We start from the raw sequence: 10,396 nt of genomic DNA on the forward strand, positions 1-10,396 counted from the left end.
ACATAAGTCAAACGTTTTCCTCTCTCTCTGATTTTACCCCTCCGACCTACAGAAACAGAAACAAAAAATGCGAATAACTCCACTTTCAGATGACTGGTATTAGAGAAAGAAAAAGGATTTGTTACCTTTCTGAGAATGGAGGCGAATGCCCTTCCCCTGCCTCCTCCACCTCCCGTTTTGGGGGTGAGGAGTATCCAAAATTGGGTGTGCAAGAAGATCCACTGAGGGGCAGGGAAAAAAAAAGCCACTGAAACTTCCAATTAAAAAAAATTATGTAAGAACACTTAACATGAGATCTCCTCTCTTGACAAATCTTGAAGTGCACAATACAGTACTCTTACCTATGGGTATGGTGTTGTACAGGAGATCTCTGTGTGTGTGTGTGTGTTTTAATTAATTTATTTTAGAGAGTGAGCCAGTGGGGGCAGAGGGGTGGGGAGGGAGAGAGGAGCAGAGGAAGAGGGAGAGAGAGAATGCTGGAGCAGACTTCCCGCTGAGTGTGGAGCCTGACTCACAGCTCAGTCCCTGGACCCTGGGATCATGACCCAGGGTGAAATCAAGAGCTGGCCACTCAACGGATTGAGCCACCTAGGTGCCCCATTTCATGTATGTGTTTTAAAAATCTAAGCCATATTTTATATGTAATCAATGCAGATGAATAACGTGTAAATAAAAATATGTATATGGAAAGTACCTAATTTCATCAGGTAAGCAATAAACAAAGTTTGGAGAACGTACACCCTAGCAGTCTGCACATTCCAGATTCCTCCTAAAGTCCCAGAGGAGGGGCCCTCCTATCCTTACCCCTCAGGTGAGTAGCTGCACACCTTGTGCAGGAGGAACCTAGACAAGTGAGCCCCTCTTGTCACCTCCCCAGCAGCACTTTTCTAGGCTCTGGTCCATGTCTGCTTATCTTGTTGCAGAACTTTGGGTCCTGAAGCCTGCTCCTGCCCAGTCTAGTACTTCCCCTCCTGTCTGGTGATTTGGACGTTACCTTTCCACCATCCTCCCAGCCCTCCCTTCCCCTGGGTGGGGGCGCCGATCATTCCCTGTCTCAGGCACTCCACCTCCTGACCTCCTGGCCACCATCTCCAGCAGCCGCTGCCACTGCTACCCCAGCCCTGCCTTGGTGGTATCTACACTCTGTCCTTAATGGACTGGTGCCCCCTCCTGTTTCCCTGATTTTGAAGGAACAGTAATCATACCATAATAACAGTAGTGACAACTGCCATCTGTATGCCCCCTGGTGCTCTGTGCTTTACAGATAGTCTCCAATGCTGACAACAACTCTTTAAGGGGAGCGCTGTCATTCCCCCTTTTGGGACCACACCACTGCGACTGGGACTGTAAGCCCAGACACCCGAGCTGGGATTTGTACCCGAAGGACCCCTTTGCGACCAAAGCCAAGATCTTTCTGCCACACCTCAGGGCTTTCCTCACCAGTACCCGTCGTGCTGAGGGATGCGTTATATTAACGTCAAAGCAGTGTTGAAAGAGAAGTCCCCCTTTCCTCTCCAAGCAAACAACCTACTTTGCAGGCCGTGATCAAAATAGATAAATAAAACATAGCGGTTGGAGATACTTGAGGTTCACCTGGGGGCAGTCAGAATAATAACTTAAAGGAATTCCAACGTCTAGAGCTTTGGGTAGTCCCCCTGACGTGGTTCCTCCCTCCTAGTGACAGCGACAGTGGCCGTGCCTGCCCGCTGCCCCTGCAGGCTGCACTTCCCTCGGTCGCAAGACTTGCGGGCACGGCCACGTCCACGGGCGCGGCCACATGCACAGGCACGGCCACATCCATGGGTACGGCCACATGCACGGGCACGGCCACGTCCACGTCCACGGGCACAGCCACATCCACGGGCACAGCCACGTCCACGGGCACGGCCACATGTACAGGTACGGCCATGTCCCCAGTCACGGCCACGACCACGGGCGCAGCCACTTTCACGGGCTGAAACCGGACCCTCCCCTGCCACACGCCTCCGGGACCATGACAGAGTTTCCCTCCAGTCCGCCTCACATCCTGGCTAACACCTGGGCTGACTTCACCTGTCCACCTTTCAGGTTTGCGGCTGTGTCTCCAGCGGAATCAGAGCAACAGCTTTGGGGCGCCCGGGTGGCTCCGCGGTTGTGCGTCTGCCTTGGGCCCAGGGCGTGATCCGGGGGTTCCGGGATCGAGTCCCGCATGGGGCTCCCCGCAGGGAGCCTGCTTCTCCCTCTGCCTGTGTCTCTGCCTCTCTGTGTCTCTCATGAATGAATAAATACAATCTTTAAAACAAACAAAACAACAGATTTAGGCAATGCTGTGGGTCTGGATGGGAAAGTGTCCTGGAGTCGCAGGTTCCTTCTACGCCCCCCCCCCCCCCCCCGCCCCCGGTAGCTACTCCCCCCAGAGCTGTGCTGGTGCGGAGAACATCGTTTCTTGGGGAAGAGGCCGAGGCAGGCGTGCTGAAAATCCGCTCCAGCTGCGCTCCACACCCGCATACGTGGAGCCAGGACGTAAGGCATCAGCTGTCCTGAAACGGGGTGGGGGTCCCTTCTTTGCCAAGGGAAAGGTGACAGCCCCTGGCTGCCTGTGCATTTCCCCCACCCCGATGGGGACGGCCTGCTGATGGGGGATTTTAGAAAACCTCCTTCCCCTCAAGTGAGTGTCCAGCTGCTGGTCCTGCTCCTGTTCTTTATTTCCAGCTACTCCAGGGGGGCTTTCTCCCAACCTTAGCTCCTAGAACCCCACACCTGGAGGGCTGAGGGCTCTTCTATTTCCTTCATATTCCCAGGCTCACTCCCTCTGACACTGCAGGCCAATCATTTGGCTTCTGCTGCCTTTCTCTTCCCACGAAAGGGATTAGGGGGGATAATTCTCCAAGAAATCTCAAGTGGTTTCAATCAAAAGCGAGTTTTGATTCTTCATCTCTTTTCTTGCAGCTATTTTGAATTTTGTGCACCTTGGTTTGCAGAGGCTCATAAAAATGCATGAGTTTCCAGCCTCACAGGTGAGGGCAGAGGTTTCCAAAGAGCAAAGTGGGTTCTGGCTGAGGTAGAGTCAGTAATCAGCGTTGTTGACCTTTGGCTCTATCCACCTTGCCTGCTCTGAGGAGGTGTGTAGTGCAAATGGAGACACAGACATGCCTTGTGGTTCCTGTATTCCAAGAGGAAAGGTGCTCTGCAGGCCCACTCTCCAAACTCCTTTTCCAGCAGGTATTGACTGATTTGTTTGAATTTTGAGCTCCAGTCAAAAATGAAGCGTCTAATTGGATCTTCACACTAACCAACATGTTCAGGGCTTATGTACAGGATATTGAGTAATTTCTAACTTGGAGTCTGGTAGTCTTTCTGGTGAATAAAGGGAAAGGGTGGCAGGGGCATATTTTTGTTTACTTTCAATGGTGATGTCTTATAGGAATCAGATACCTAAGAGGTTCTAAACCAGGAGTCACGTCAGGTGACCTGGCCCTCGTTCCTGGACTGCTCCCTCCAGCTGTGACACATGAACTTTGTGTGCGCATAACCATTATTATTATATAGCTGACTTTTCATGTTTTGCAACGAAAAGATGGAAAATTCAAAATAGATGGTTAAAACCCACGTGGCCGTGGATATAATGAAAAACAGTCATCTACGGAGACACGATGTCTCTCTCCCACATACACATCCCACTCATATATGTTTGGGTTTTTACTTTGCATCTAATTATAACCCTCTTTTGGCTTGTTCTATAATGCCTATGACCAGGGGACCAGGGGACCCAGGGGGACACCTGGGAAAGCACCAAGCTGATCATCCACATGTGGCTTTTTGGGAAGCACTTTCAAGTTCATGGCCCCAGAGGCTGCTACCCAAAGTCAACAGCCTAGGAACCTTCCTGTTCTATCAGGGCCTCTATCTAAAAATGGATGAACTTGGGCCACCTGGGTGGCTCAGTTGGTTAAGCGTCTAACTCTTGGTTTCAGCTCGGGTCGTGATCTCAGGATCCTGGAATGGAGCCCTGTGTCAGGCTCCACACTCAATGGGGAGTCTGAAGATTCTCTCTCCCTCTCCCTCTCCCCCCAACTTGTGCTTGCTCTCTCTAAAATAAATAGCTCTTTAAAAAAAAAGAAAAATAAAAATGGATGAACTCAATAGGAAATCAACAGCAAAAGGTAGTATTTCCTTCGTAGGTACCAGAGTCCATGAAACAAAGCAGTCTGAGGTCTTGGTCTCTTTGGAGTGTTTTCGAGAGATCTGCAGTTGTCCTGGGTAAGTCAGGCCACGTAGTGGAAGACACGGGAGATTCAGCTTGGAGCTGTCAGGACCATAGCAGACTACTAAGGTGCCTTTATATATAACTAGGTATTCTCCAGGGTGTGTGTGTGTGTGTGTGTGTGTGTGTGTGTGTGAAAATGGGACTGGATCAAATTTCGTTTGGGAAATTCTGCATTAAAAAAAAAACAACCTGCTTAAGAGACAGGTTTCTTCAGCCTTTAATATTGAGATTTTATTGTGAATCTCTTCAGAGGGGTACATAATAATAGGAAGCTTTTCCCAAGCATCTTTGACCTGGGAGTTCTTCCTCACTGGGAATCTCTAACATTTCAAAGGGCACTAAAATTCCACAAAACCCAGTTTGGAGAATGCCGTTTGGAGAAGTCAGAGAAGCCCCAGCTGTCCAGGGTCACCAGCTCCAGTGACGCTCAGGTCCTAGCCCAATGGGCTTCACATTTGGAGACCTACCTTGTGGGAATTAACACAAAGGTTTGCTAAGAGTACATAAATGCAAGGATTAAAAAAAAAATTCTAGGTCCACCACTTCCATGGGCACATTCGCCTCTAATTGCTCTGCAGAGAGCCGGGTGGCAGTGAGCCATTCCTGCAGGATGCGGAGCCTCTTTTCTGTTCTTCTTGCACACTGGCTGCCCTTCTTGTGATGCTCCGTTGCCCCAGGATACGCAGCTCTCTGGGGTGCCTGACAAATGCTGTTTTTTTTTGTTTTTTTTGTTTTTTTTTTTTGAGAACGTGAATGTGTCTATTTACTAATCTTGCAACTCTGATGATTTCTAATTCTTTGCTTTCATGCAAATTGAGGGAAGACTTAATGGAGTTGTCTGCGAATCAGATCATTAATAATAACTTTGATGATAGATTACCGTATCAGAAGGGGCTCAGGAATTGATATAGCTATGATAAAACCCTTCCATTCTAATCTTACTTTTGTGAAAATGGCCTCGGAGTGCTTATAATAACTGTAGCAACCGTAATGGGAAGATGGGAATAATATTTATAAGAAATCCCATCTATTTTACTAAGAAGTCTGATGACGAGTAGTTTTTCCAAAAAATTTTTCATCTTATGTTGAATAATTATTTGCAAACATTGTATTTCTGTTATTTTCATAAATTGTGTATTAATAATATCTATAATGATAACTCAGTCTGGAAATATTTCTTTGATACCTAGAGTTATATAGTCACAGGAAATTTTAAACATTAACTTCAAATTAATTAAAACAGGCAAGATTAATTTCAAATTCTATACATATTTTTGCTGCAGATAATTATGGGTGATCAATAAAAGGATTTCAGGCAGAAAATATTACATTATCATACATTTATGTGGGGAAAATAGAATGGAAATATAATTTTAGGAGTAAATGAAATAATTTTTTGCTTCTTGGTTTATATTTAAAATGAATTATGGTGGATATCAAATTGCTATGGCACTGGAAACAGTTTTGAAGGTCATATGAGTTTTATTTTTTAGTGTCGAGTATATCCATTTGCCAGCAGTTATATCCTTTGTAACTATTTAAACCGATGAAGAGATATTTTAGATGTTAACCTTAAAGGGTTTGAGAAGACATGTCACTTAAAAAAATTATTTTCAGGGGTAACCGAGCAGGAAGTTGAAGCCTCTGGGTCTAGTAGCACTTAAGGAGAAGGAAAAGGTATGGACCCAGAGATGGCAATGTTTGGCCTGAATCAGCTTCGGGTTGTCCCTCCTGCCCCATGCCCATTTCACACTTCCTCCCTCTATGGAGCCCTCGCTCTGGTCTGTCCCATCCATCCATCCATCCATCCATCCATCCATCCATCCATCCATCCATCATTCCAGCTCTAGGTCTTTCACTGCCCAATGTAATGTCCTACCTTACCCCTAACGTTCTCCTCTTCCTGGCCCCAGCACTCTTTCCCTTTAGACTTGATAACCAACGGTGTTAACTTGACCTCTGGACACCTCCTGGTTCACTGCCTTACATGCCCTCACATCATTCTTGCCCTAATCCAAGAAACTCTCAGATAATAGGAAGCTCACAGCTGGTCCAGGCCTCTGAGCCCAGTCCATCCATCACCATCTCAACAATTAGCATTAATTTGTAGGTTCGCAGTCTTTGAAGTGCTTCCCTCTTCTCTCATTTACTCTCTACCACAGCCTGCTGCATGAGATGAAGAAGCTGGAGCTCAGAGGATTGAAGTGATTTGCAAGAAATGGTGGAGTTAACACCTGGATCTGGGTCCTCTGTCGTAAAAAATCTATGCTTTATCCATTATGTCTCACTGCCACTGGGAGTCTTTTCTAGTCCAAGGTGAAAGCAAACCAATTGGGATCTTCCGGGTCTGGAGAGGCCCACTTCTCATGGCCTTAGTGAGCCCACCAGCTGGAGTTGGTGATGGGTGTTCGTGCAGTGTCCTTGTCTGCTGGCCTCTCCTGGGGGTCTCCATCAAGATTCTTTGCCAGAAGCTCGGAATAGACTTACAGACAGTGAAGGGGAAGTCAACACATATGCATACTTGATGTGGAACAAGATACGATGGTGTGGAGCCAAGATGAGATGAGTAGAAACAAACATTCACATAAAAATGCACAAGATTTGCTGCAAGTGGCGTTTTAGTTTGTATAGTTGTACCAGAAATAACACTTGGTTGCATGTCAAAATACCAATCATCCAGCTTCAGTTTTTATTTTTAATTGAAGACAAAGACTTAGAAACCAACTGAAGTGCTAAATCTGTTTCAATTAACCTCAAAAGGCCCAAGTTAATAGATATTTCTGGCTGAATAAGTTGACTTTCTCTATGCTTTATGTGTGTGTGTGTGTGTGTGTGTTTTGCAAACTTTTGAGGAGAGCTTTTTTTTTCTCAAGCTGCTAGACATATATTAATTAAATATATAAAATATAAAATAATTACTCTATTTTTGGGGCCTTGATTTTTGATTCCTCAGTGTGAGGTATTTCATTGAAGCTGACCCTTCAAGAACATTATAAGTGGGATTTCTAAAAGTGATGGATTCTCTCAGTCGTGAAGGAGTAAATACGTAGTTAAGATAGATGGTAAATCATTTCAGGCCTCTTAGCACACACAAAGAAATAATTTGCTAAAGAGAGAACTGAAGCATTGTAAATAGCCGGGGATCAGCCTCAAAGACCCCCTGGAAGTTCACGCGTGCAGATGACTAGGAGGTTAGCCACCTGGAACTTATTAAACCTGTTCTCATTGGTTGGCTCCAGCTATTTACTTCGGAGCACAGCTTAACTTGATGGTTACTCAGGCTGGGACCTGCTTGCTTTTGTGACTTGATCTAGGGCTGGTGAACATGTTAACACATGTTGACAGGGTTACAAATATTAAATTCTTCGGTGGAACTTAAAAAGCAAATCTAGGGAAACAGTGGGTGGGGCCCTTGCAGATGGTAGTCACCTTGCTGGTTCCCTTTGCTCACCTCTGGTACTGATATGCCCTCTGAAATGTCACTGAGCATGAGACGGACTGCTTGAACATAGAGCCTAATCCCTTTGTGGCTGAACTTTCGGAGACAGTTGTACGTAGTCTGTCACACTGGGTAGGGGGTTAGAGGTCATTTACTTGGGTGTAAGTGACCACCCAGGGTCAATTTGGGGCTTTTGACATTTGGGGCCAGAAAAACTTTTTCTGTGAAATGTTCCTGTGCAGGAGAAACAGCACCCTGCCCTGGCCCCTAACATCATTAATGCATCTGCTGCAGTTACTGTGACATTTCCAAATACGGTGGGGAGAGGAGTAGAGGGTCATAGGACTTTCAGCTGACAATGCTGTGTAGAGAGAGGACACCAGGGTTCAGGGAGTGGGGAGTGACTTGCCTGAGGTCAGAATGCAAATTAGTAGAGGGGTCAAATTTTTCCTCTGCCATCTGTTGACTTTATTGCCCTACTGCTACTATCCATCTGTAGACAAGGTGTTAATTTACTATTAATGGGCAATGTTGGTGAAATGTTTTATAGTCCTAGGCAAAACCTACTACATATCTCAGATTATTTATTATCGATTTGTAGCACAAGGCACTTTGAACAACAGTGTAAATGACAGAATAAAAATTTACGTGGTAATCCATTAGGGAAGTACTTCTTAGAGACAGATCACAGATGCGTAGAAGAGCACAGCGGTGCCCAGAGTGACAGCTGCCAGAGGACAGGTCTGGAACATGCCCTTTACGTCCCAGCGCTAAGCCTGGCATGAAGCTGGCAGCGGCCCAATGTTTGTTCCTTGGACCCGAGGCAAAGGCATGTTTGCATTTGGGCAGTTCTCCCAGTTTGTCAAAAGGTGTATCTTTGGAGTTTAATTTCTGATTACTCCAGGGGCTCTGGTTCCGGCTTGCTTGGATTGTGGAGAGGAAACTGGACCCCGGAAAGAAGTCCAGGTTGAGTGGGAACTGAAGGAGTCTCCTCGAAAGCAGGTGTGTAAGAGGTGGCCAAAACAAGCCATTGGGACTGCTGGGAGGGGTGTACAGAGCAAGCCTCCTTGCCAGCCCATAAATCCCTCCCACCTGGGAGTTCTAGCACCTTGAGCAAGAGGCTGCCTGCCAAGTGCTCTGAACTGCCTGGAACAAGGTGCTGTACAAACATCATCTTGATTGTTGTTTCTAATCTGCAGATCCTGGGCTCTGTGTTGCAAATAAGAAAGGAATGGGGCTGGGTAGACAAAACAAACGCATCTGAGCACCCCAGGCTGCTTCTTGCTACGTGCCTTTCCAACAAGAGACATTAAACCCCTACTTCTAAGCGTTAGTAAGTCCTATATATTTGTCTGTGATACGAGCTTCCTCTTCTGGAAATAAATGTTGTTTTTTCCCCCCTCTTCAACAATCAACTTTTGTTCTTTCCCAGCAGAGCTCCTACACAGCCCTAGGCTGCTCTCTCTCATAAATGAGTTATGGGAATGCTACTCTGGTCTTCCAGCTTTCCAGTAAAATCTATTAGGGACCTCCCTGAAAAAGCTGTGTCTTGGATTCTAAGTGATCGGTTTCATCCCTTCACCGAGATCTAGGGGAACCGGGTTGTGTGGACACTCAGACTGCACACCTGCCAGTTTCACTAAACAAGGCAATAGAGTGCCCACAAGACCCAAGAATGTTCCTCTGGGAAATCTCACCTGACCAGAGTGTTCAGAGCTTAGGAGTGGCTTTGAAACCACATCCATAGTGTGACAATTTCTTCAAGACTACTGATCCAGTTTCTTCAACTACCCAACGGCATGGGGAGGAAGTGGGGAGGGCAATGCTCTAGTGTGAAAAAAGTATAAATGAACTATTGGGACTTCATCAAGATAAAAAGCTTCTGCACAGGAAGAAAACAATCAACAAAACTAAAAGACAACCTGCAGAATGGGAGAAGATATTCCCAAATGATGTATCAGATAAAGGGCCAGTGTCCAGGATCTATAAGAAACTTATCAAACTCAACACCCAAGAAACAAACAATCTGGTCATGAAATGGGCAGAAGACATGAACAGACATTTCTCCTAAGATGACCTACACATGGAGAATAAGCACATGAAAAAATTCTCCACATCACTTGGCATCAAATCAAAACCACAATGAGATACCACCTCACACCAGTGAGAATGGCTAAAATTAACAAGACAGGAAACAACAAATGCTGGCGAGGATGTGGAGAAAGGGGTACCCTCTTGCACTGTTGGTGGGAATGCAAGCTAGTGTAGCCAGTCTGGAAAACAGTGTGGAGGTTCCTCAAGAAGTTAAAAATAGAGCTACCCTAGGACCTAGCAATTGCACTACTGGGTATTTACCCCAAAGATAAAGATGTAGTGAGGGAACCCTGGGTGGCGCAGCGGTTTAGCGCCTGCCTTTGGCCAGGGGCGCGATCCTGGAGACCCAGGATCAAATCCCATGTCAGGCTCCCGGTGCATGGAGCCTGCTTCTCCCTCTGCCTGTGTCTCTGCCTCTCTCTCTCTCTCTGTGTGTGACTATCATAAATAAATTAAAAAAAAAAAAAGATGTAGTGAATGCTGGGACACCTGCACCCTGGTGTTTATAGCAGCAATGTCCACAATAGCCAAGCTGTGGAAGGAGCCTTGATGTCCTTTGACAGATGAATGGATAAAGAAGAGGTAATATATGTACACTATGGAATATTACTCAGCCA

At 46.2% G+C, this 10,396-nt stretch overlaps 1 long non-coding RNA gene across 1 annotated transcript in view; it reads left to right on the plus strand.

Moving 5' to 3' along the window:
* LOC119869988 overlaps positions 1-8,064 on the plus strand; it is a 39,311-nt gene extending 31,247 nt beyond the window's left edge. The window contains exon 3 of the long non-coding RNA XR_005354947.1: positions 6,409-8,064. This is a non-coding gene — a long non-coding RNA (uncharacterized LOC119869988). The remainder of the gene's footprint in view (positions 1-6,408) is intronic.
* Positions 8,065-10,396: the final 2,332 nt, after the last annotated feature.

This window comes from Canis lupus, chromosome 2 (assembly GCF_011100685.1).
Source record: "Canis lupus familiaris isolate Mischka breed German Shepherd chromosome 2, alternate assembly UU_Cfam_GSD_1.0, whole genome shotgun sequence".
Taxonomy (NCBI): domain Eukaryota; kingdom Metazoa; phylum Chordata; class Mammalia; order Carnivora; family Canidae; genus Canis; species Canis lupus.